Source organism: Kogia breviceps, chromosome 5 (genome assembly GCF_026419965.1).
Source record: "Kogia breviceps isolate mKogBre1 chromosome 5, mKogBre1 haplotype 1, whole genome shotgun sequence".
NCBI lineage: Eukaryota > Metazoa > Chordata > Mammalia > Artiodactyla > Physeteridae > Kogia > Kogia breviceps.
Genome location: NC_081314.1, coordinates 32,844,637 through 32,854,844, shown reverse-complemented (window position 1 = coordinate 32,854,844; position 10,208 = coordinate 32,844,637). Strand labels below are relative to the sequence as shown.

Genomic DNA, 10,208 nt, shown 5'->3' with positions numbered 1-10,208 from the left:
TATCATACTATTCTTCCAAAAAATCTAAGTAGTATTATGTAAAGTAATTAAGGGAATATTTAAATTAGAAATTTCTAAACCTTCTATTTATGTATATTTGATGGATCAAGGAACAGAGATAAAAATAACTATCGGAGATATGATATTACTATTAGAAAAAACTAAAACTGGAATTATAAGAAATGTCATCTGGAGAATGGGGAGTATAAAGTTAGGAGATGGTTTTTTCTCAAAATCCCTTCTGTACTACTTGATTTGTTACTATTGTATGTATTAATTTGATAAAAACACACACACACAAAAAAAAGCAAAAAAAGAATAAAAATTAAACAACCATTCAACAAAAAAAAAGGGAAAAAAAGAAAGTGTTATAAATAGAAAATATGAAGTATGGTTACAGGAATAATCCCAACATCACAATAAATGTGAACGTGATAAATTTCTCTATTAAGATACATGCTCTCTTGTTAAAAAGAATCCAGCTATTATCATTTGAAAGTGACACACAAAAGTAGGCACTGTCTTTTTCTGGAACATTCATCTTTTTTGGACAGCTTTCCTCTTTGGAGACTCTCCCCATTATAAGTCTCTCATCCACAGGATAGATATTCCCAGCATCCCTTGAGATTATGGCAGATATATGTCACTAACTGGGAAGTGAGAAAATAACCCTCAATCTTTGGGCATTGGGTTTTCACAAAGATTAAGTGCAGTCTGGCATCCAGGTTCTAGTGGGATTTGTGAGATTTGGGTGTCTGTGCCAAAAAGAAGCAGCACTTCTATTCTTCAGTAGTATAGCCATTGCATTGTGGTTTCATTTTTCCTGTAAAGTAATCCTTTAGCCTGAGTATGTGGTTGTTCTCTGTGAACATTCTTTGTGAGCTATTTAATACCCTTAAATAAATTTCTATTCTGTTTAACTAATTTCCAACTAGTGTTATTTTCATCTAAAAACCCTGAGATACACACACCTAAAAGTAAGTGATAAAGAAAGATCGTGTAACAAGATGCTAAAATGGTTTTAGGTAAATCACTGAGACCATGCATATTACATTCCAGAGTGAGGTGCTGGGTCAGGATGAGATTTTCAAAGGAGGTGACCAAAGTCCAATTATATGACCCTTCCATCCTTCACTGAAAAGAAAGGTATAAAAGGGTTGGATTTATAGATGAGATATGTAGAGAATTTTTGGAAAAGCCTACCCCACAAATGAAAAAGACTTCATCAAGACCACTCAAAGAACTTACTATTTGAACCCCAAGAATTTAGGGTTCCCAGTGTATCTGAATCCATCCTGGGAAATCTAAATGGCAAGAGATGAATTTATTAGGTGATTTAAGGATGGAGTAAAGGAACAGACTTTGTTGTATGGCCTATACTTTTAGAACTTATCAGAGAAAACGATAACAAAGTATATTCTGAGGGTTCAACTGTGGGCCATGGAAAAGGAAGAGCTGGCATGGAGTCATTTTAGGTCCATCCAAAATGACTCTGAGGAATGGCAGACAATATACAGAGAAACAACAGATATTACTGAATGCCTGTAGATCCAAGAAAGGGGAAGTAACCATAAAATAGAGACAGATTTGCCCATGTCAAAGAAAATGTACCTGAGAGAGTCTCCCAAGATGGGCCCACAACCATGCTCCAGGAAGGAAAGAATCAGATTTAAAGATCTTCTGAGTCAACAGTTCTGTTGGTAGACCACTACAATAGTATTAATAAGTCAGAAATTTCCTGCTCCCTTGCCTCTGTCCTTTCCCTTTACTTCAAGTCAGAGACCATCAATAATATGACAGAGGAGCACGTGTAGAAGGGTTAGAAGGAGAATAAAGTAAAGAAAGCCCCACTTTCTGATGGCAGGCTTCCTACCAACTCAAAGCCTGAACTGGATGAGAAGTAACAACTATAAGGAGATTGAAAGTTGTCTCCTACACACAGAAATGGACATTTAAATGACTAAAATCAGACTGTGTTTGAAACCTGCAGAATCAAAGATTTCACTACTGAAGAAAATTTGAAAAATATATGGTGTGCCTGAGTTTTCATCCAGGAGCAGGGGATACCTTAACATATATTTAAAGGAATATATTGAGAAAAGAGTTGTTTTGTGATCATATCTCAAGAGCCATATTTATTTTTGATATTTCTATTACAGTTTTAAATGGGGACAAGAAAAAGATCTATCTGACAACTATTAAAAAAAGATCTGACAACTATTAAAAAGCAAAATTCATCAGGAAAATATGAGTTACAAACCTCAAGGTACCCAACAGCATAACTTTAATATATATTAAACTAAAACTAATATAAATTCAAGAAGTAATTGAAATAGATGTGTAAGACTTTATATATGCTTTCTATTCCACTCAAAATTCAATGAAATATGTCCCAGAATTGACACTCTATTAGGTTTTGAAGAATACTTCAACAAATTTCCCAAATCAGAAATCATGCAAGCCAGATTTTCTGGAAACAATGCAATTATGCTATTCTAAATATCTGTGGTCATAGAGGAAATCCAAATATAAATTACAAATATTTAGAAATAAATAATGACAACAGTGTGTGTGTGTCTGTGTATTCATATCCTATAAAGTGGTACATGGGTGAAAATTTCTAATATTAAGTATATTTGTTAGAAAACCATAAAGAAATGGATTATGCATTCATTTTAAGAAGGTAGAAAAAAATAAAATATACAAAAAAGTAAAGGTAATAAGAGAGAAAAAGGATTAACTATATAAAAAACAAAAATATAAATCAGATCACTAAAACAAAAGTTGATTTTTGGGAAAGTCCAATAAATACAGTCTTTGGTAAGCCTGATCAAAGAAATAAGAGTAAATGTCACAACTTTTGACAAATGCATAATGTCATGCATCCATCATTACAATGTCATACAGAATAGATTCACCACCCTAAAAATCTTCTGTATTCCACTTATACGTATCTCTATCCCCCTGAACTACTGGCAACCACTGACCACCTTTATAATATCACATAGAGTGTTTTTAATACCCTAAAATTCTTCTGTGCTCTACTTATTCATTTCTCCCCACCCTGTTGAACATGACCTATTCATTGTACCCATAGTTTTGCCTTTTCCAGATACAGTCTATAGGTTTTTGGCAAGACTGTCTTCTTCCACTTGGCATTATACATTTAAGTTTCTTCCATATTTTTTCGTGGCTTGAGAGCTCATTTCTTTAATGCTAAATATTATTCCATTGTATCTATTAAAGAACTTGGTGCTTCCACGTTTTGCAATTATGAATAAAGCTGTTATAAATATTTATGTGCAAATTTTTGTGTGAACATAGTTTCAATGCATTTACAAAAATGATTGGAATTGCTGGATTGTATGGTAAGCCTGTGTTTAGCTTTGCAAGAAAGTCCTGTGTCATTTTGTATTCCTGTGAGAGTTTCTGTTGCTCCACATTCTTGCTATCATTTAGTGTTGTCAGTTTTTGGATATTAACCATTCTAATAGTTGTGTAATGGTATCTTATTGTTCTTTTAATTTGCAATTCCCTGATGACATATGATGTTGAACATCTTTTTATAGGCTTATTTGACATCTGTATATATATATAAATGTATGTATATATATGTATATATTTTGGTGAAGTGTCTATTCAGATCTTTTGCCCATGTTTTAACTGGGTTGTTTGCTATCTTATTGTTGAGTTTTAAGAGTTCTTTGTACATTTTATATACAAGTTTTTTTTTTAATCAGATGTGGGTTTTAAAAATATATTTTTTTCCTATTTTGTTGTTTGTATTTTTATTATTTTAAAAGTATCTTTCAAAGAGCAGAATCTTTTAAAAAGTTTATTTTTATTTATTTATTTTTGGCTGCATTGGGTTGTTTCTCACAGGCTTTCTCTAGCTGTGGAGAGCGGGGGCTACTCTTCATTGTGGAGCATGGGCTTCTCTTTGTGGTGGCTTCTCTTTGTTGTGGAGCATGGGCTCTAGGTGTGTGGGCTTCAGTAGTTGTGGCATGCAGGCTCAGTAGTTGTGGCACACAGGCTTAGTTGCTCCATGGCACGTGGGATCTTCCCAGACCAGTGCTCGAACCCATGTCCCCTGCACTGGCAGGCAGAGTCTCAACCACTGTGCCACGAGGGAAGTCCCCAGAACTTTTTCTCCTTTAAAAGAAGTCTGATATCAACTTTATTTCTTTCATGGATTGTGATTTTGGTATCGTTTCTAAAAAGTCATCTTTAAACTCAAGGTAGATTTTCTCCTGTATTATCTTCTAGAAGTTTTATAGTTTTGCATTTTACATTTAGGTCTATGATTCATTTTGAGCTCAGTTTTAGAAAGATGTAAGGTCTGTGTCATATTTTTCCCCTGTAGATGTCTCATTTTTCCAGTACCATTTGTTAAAAAGATCATCCTTTTCTCCATTGAACTGATTTTATTCCTTGTCAAAGATGAGTTAGCTATATTTGTGTGGGCCTATTTCTGTGCTTTCTATTCTGTTCCACTGATCTATTTGTCTATTATTTTACCAGTGTCACTCTGTTTTAATTACTGTAGCTTTATAGTAAGTCTTGAAGTCACATAGTGTCAGTCTATAGATTTCTTCAATATTATTTTGGCAATTCTGTGTCTTTTTCTTTTTGATATACTATAAACTGCAGAATCAGTTTGTCAACATGTATAAAATAACTTGCTGGGATTTTGTTTGAGATTCCATTGAATCTTTAGATCATATTGGGAAGAATTTGTATCTTAACAATATTGAGTTTTCCTTTGCCTCCTGGATCTGTCAGTTACTGATAGAGGAGTGTTGAAATCTCCAACTATAATAGTGAATTTGTCTATTTCTCCTTGACATTCTGTCAGTTTTTGCCTCATATATTTTGATGCTCTGTTGTTAGGCACATACACATTAAGTACTATGTTTTCTTGGCAAATTGACTCCTTTATCATTATGTAATGACTCTCTTTATCCGTGAAAGTTATCCTTGCTTCTGAAGTCTACTCATTTGCCATTAATATATCTGCTTCCTTTGATTCATATTAGGATTGTATAACTTTCATCCCTTAACTTAAAAAAATTTTCACAGCACAGTGAATTTTAATGTTCCCCCCTTTGGGGAATGAGAAGTGGCAAAGCCCACATTTGGAAACACTCAAAAAGTTGTCTGGCACTTTGGTACAGAAAGGATTTGTTCCAATTTCTTTCTAGTTTAGGATATGGAAAGGCAAATAAAGTTGGTAGCTCTAACCACTCTGTTCTGAGGTGAGGTTGAAGGTGGACAGGGAAATGGTCTGAGACAGATGGGCAGAGCACTGGTGTGAGCTCAAGTTCTTTCCAACAGAGGTAGTTGGTCCTGGGTGGATGCTAGGGAGTCACAGCAGCCTGAGGGTTTGGGCTGAGTATATGTTGCTGTGGTTGCCTTCCTTTGCCAAGTCCACCAGCTCCCTGCTCCTGAACCACAGATAGATCTCCCTCTGGGCTCCTACACAAGGCACTGGCCTGGATGATGTTCCCACAAACTCATGGATCAGACCAGATCATTTCTGGGAGCCTCATTTTCACACCAGTCCTTGTGTGTTAACCCCCCTTGGTGTCTTCTGATTTGGAGGCTGAAGTCTCACTGGAGACTTTCCTGATGGTGCCAGGGGCAGCCTCAGCAGAATTGCTGTTTCCTATCATGCCCCTTGTGGTATAGACTACATGGAGGTCTAGCCAGACCATAGGGACCAGGGGCCAAAGCTCATGTAGCTGATGAGGGCTGGGTAAAAGGGCTTACTCCTGGTAGTGGTAGGCCTCCGCCAAGACACAGTCTGGTGCCTGCAATGTCTTTGTCCCCACCAGCCTGAGGACCCTGCTCTCAAAGCCCTGGATCACAATCCCAAGGAGCCACTGCTGCAGCCCATCTTTCTTCACTTTGACCAGAATCACTCCCAGGCCCAGGCGGGTCCTTCAGAGCTGGGACACACAAGCAGGTGTGGCCAAGGACTGGCAGGCTGCACACCAGCCTCCACAGCCTGGTGCATCCCATGAGAGGCTGCCCATGAGGCCTGGGTGCTGGCTGCTGGATGAGTGCTGCAGGGAACTCGCCCCAGCCGCTGGAGCCCCCCTTCATCCCTTTACTCTTAATCTATCTATTTTTTTAAAATAATTAAAGTGAGTTTCTTACTGAGCAGTCATTTACTTTTTGATCTACTCTGACAGTTTTGTCTTTTACCATTTAGACCATTCACATTTAAAGTGATTATTCATACAGTTGGATTGATGTCTACCATACTTTTAACCCTGTTTTACTTGTCACACTTATCCTTTGTTACTTTGTTGTCTTCATATTGTTTTCTACTTTTTCTGATTGTAAATCAGCATATAATTCCATTTTCTCTCCTCTCTTAGCATATCAATTATATTTGTTTGTAAATTATTTTAGTGGTTGCTCTGGATTCTGCAATACTCATTTACAATTAACCTAAACCTACTTTTGAATACAGTATGTCACTTCACAAGTACTTCAGGGAACTTCTAACAGAGTGTGTCCAATTTCTCTCTCTCATCCCTTCTAACTCTGCTGTCCTTCATTTCATTTATTCATAAGTGATAATTATCCAATACATTCTTGTTACTATTACTTTGAACAGCTCTCTTTTAGAGCAACTAAGAATAAGGAAAATATAATACTTTATTTTACCTTCATTTATTCCTGCTCTAATGCTCTTCCTTCCTTTATGTAGACTTTCTTATCTGTATCATTTTCCATCTCTCTGAATAACTTCTTTTAACATTTTCTGCAAGTCTACTGGCAACCAATTCACTCAGTTTTTGTCTGAGAAAGTCTTTATTTTTTCTTCATGTTTGAAGGATAATTTCACTGGCTATAGAACTATAGGTTGATGATTATTATTTTCTTTCAATGCTTTAAATATTTCCCTCACTCTCACTTGCATGGTTCTGAAGAGAAGTCTGATTAATCCTTATGCTTTATCTTCTGTGAGTAAAGATTTTTTTCCTTCTGCCTTTTTTTTCAAAAGTTTCTCTTGTTAGTTTTCTTCAGTTTGAATATAATATGCATAGGTGTAGTTTTACTACATTCTGTCCTTGGTGTTCTCTGACCCTTGATCTGAGGTTTGATGTCTGTCACTAATTTTGGAAAATTCTCACTCATTGTTGCTTCAAATATTTCTTATGTTCTTTTCTTTCTTTACCTTCTGATATTCCTATTACATGTGTCTTACAACTCTTATAATTGTCCCACAATTCTTAGATACCTGTTCCTTTTCTTTGGTCTGTTTCCCCTCTGCTTTCAGCTTGGGATATTTCCATTGACATATCTTCATGTCTTATATCACTGATACTTTCCTCAGCCGTTTCTACTGATGAGCCATCAAAGGCATTCCTCATTTCTGTTACAGACTTTTTTATTTCTAGCATTTAGTTTTGATTCTTTCCATCTCTCTGCTTACATTATCCATCTGTTCTTGTATGTTTTTTATTTTTCCATTAGAGCTCTTAGTATACTAATTATAGTTATTTAAAATTCTAGTAATTTCTGAGTCTAGTTCTGGTGCTTGCTCTGTCTCTTGAGACTGTGGGGTTTTTTGTTGTGTTGTTTGCCTTTTTAACCTTTTATCATATCTCATAATTTTTATTGAAAGCTGGACATGATGTATTGAACAGAAACACTAGGGTGAACAGACCTTTACTGTCAGGTTTTTTACTTATCTGGCTAGGAGTTAGGCTGCATTTACTGCTTGCTGTATCTGTAGGTGTCAGAGGTTAACATTTCCTTTACTGACCTTGTTTTTGTATCCTTTGCTGACTCTTGGTCTTTCTTAGAGTCTCTTTCTTAAATAAAATCTGAGCACTACAATACTTTCAGTTATAATCTCCTGTTATTATGAAGGAGTCCTATTGATGTGGCAGTAAGTGTGAAGGGGAAGTGTTCTATGACTCTGTTACCAGGTCTCTGTCTTTTTGTGGGTCTGTGCCCTGGCCTGTGAACCTTACAACTACTTGTTAACTTTTCTCCCCTTCAGTGAGACAGGAAGGCACTGGAGTCGTGCATTTCCCTTCTCCTGTATGAAAAATTAGAAGGAAGTGGAGCTGGACATTTCCCTCATTGTGCATCAGCTAGGGTCTGGTAAAATCATTTCTCTGGAAGGAAGGACTTTGTTAAGGAGAACAGAATGCTCTGGGCATATTTCAAAATAGTTACTTTTCCCCTTCCTCTGCCAGAAGCAGCAGGGGATTTTTCTCTGATCTTCACTGTGAGAAGTTGGTGAGCCTCAAGATGGTAAAACTCACAAAAGTTTGGGGATCCTCCTACTCCTGGGCCTCCAGGAGCCTTTTTTATATCTTTTTAAAATTTCTTTATCTCTAAGCTGGTCCAGGCTCAGTCTCCAGCAATTAGTCAACTACCACTTATGTGTTCCTACCAGTTCCTGGGCCCTGTGGCTTCTGTTCCCAATAAGCAGTGATTCTCTGTATTTATCTGTCTCTCCAGTTTTGGGGACAGTGGTTTGCTCTGTTGCCTCAATTCTCTGATGGATCTAAGAAGAGTTGTTGATTTTTAGTTTGTTCAGCTTTTTTGTCGTGAGGACAGGAGTGATGGCCTCCAAAATTTTCACATGTTAGACCCCGATGCTCTTACTAATGAGCTCGACAAAACTTAAAAAACAGATACAGAGGTGTAAAAACTATTAAAGATCTTTAAAAAAATGCAACGTTTTCAACATAAGGTACAAGTCTTTTACAAATCTTATACAAATACCAAAGTTAGTACAAAAATTGAAAATTGTAGGTCCACCTCTCTTTTGAATGTAGAGGCAAACGTCCTAAATAAAATATTTAAAGGTGATCCAACAGATGTTTTTTGGACATGTGGCCTGAGGGATATTAATTCACTGACCAGGGATCAAACCTTTGCCCCTTGCCGTGGAAGCACGGAGTCTTAACCACTGGACCACCAGGGAAGTTTCCAACAGATTTTTTAAATAATTTCCTTTCTTTTAAAAAAGATTTTTCGAGAAGCATCTTAGCTTTTCTGATAGCTTCATTACCACAAATGAGAAGTTTTTTTGTTTTCAATTCACTGAACCATCTATGGAGGACAGTGTTAGGCCCCAAACAGATATTCTATATGTGTTTTCAGTGAATGGATGAATATAACATGCAAAGCTCTCTAAGGGGAGTTGTGAGAAGCACATAATGAAAGGGCAAGGTCACTGCCCTTCAGGAGCTCACAGTCTCATGGGGAGTCAGCCATAAACGTAACAGACTAACCCAAATCGGACTGTGCTAATTGCCGCTATAGAGAAACAATCACACTTCTATAAGTGTGTGTGGGAAAGAGAGATTAATTCTAAAAGGCAGTGTTTATTTAGATCATGGTTTAAGAAATAGAGGGAAATGAAGCTTTCTGACTAAACTTAATTTCACAATTACCAAGAATCATAGAATTAGATTTGCACCATGCTCTAACAGAAGCTTAGTTTTATTGCCAATTAGATCATAGAACCATTTTAAAATGCTTATTCTGGATTCCAAAAACTTGATTGTAGACCCTGAGTTTTTCAAAACTTTATCACTCTAAAGGTAGTATCCTGTCACTTTTATGGCAAATAGAAAATATCTTTGGTATTTTGTCTCAATGTGCATGACTTAAAAACTCCAGCCCCTCAATGTCTCATTCACTGTTTCTGGAGATCCTCAGGAAAATTTCATATGAACACTTAGATAATACTTTCTGGATCTTTTGCCCTGTCCTTCCTTTTTACTGTGTGGTCCATGGCTCTAGAAGCTTTGTACGTAAGTGTCTCACCTTGTCACGGCTGCTAGAGCCTCCTGGACCCTCAGCAGTGTTGCCTCTCACTTCTTTCCTACAACAAAGCTGTTTTATTCATATAGAAGAGAAAAGTGCTGTCCCCCACACTGCATGGCCCTTTGTGAAATGGGCACTGGTGTGGCTTGTGCTTCCATGTCCCTGAATCACACACACACACACACACACACACACACACACACACACACACACACACATCTTCCTTTCTTTTTAGCCTCTGCATGAACCTAAGGAGTTAAGAAAGGGGACTGTCTTCCAAGACATACTTTTTTTTTCTTTTCCTATTCCTCATGAACTTTCCCATTACTCTCTCTTTCAGGCAAACACTCTCCCCTCCCAAACAAGGCAAAAAAACAAAACAAAACAAAACAAAACACAAACAA

General features: G+C 36.8%; 1 pseudogene; it reads right to left on the bottom strand.

Annotated features, from left to right (window-relative positions):
- Positions 1-5,236: 5,236 nt before the first annotated feature.
- LOC131756779 (nucleoside diphosphate kinase, mitochondrial pseudogene) lies at positions 5,237-6,016 on the bottom strand (annotated as a pseudogene).
- Between the last annotated feature and the right edge of the window lie 4,192 nt (positions 6,017-10,208).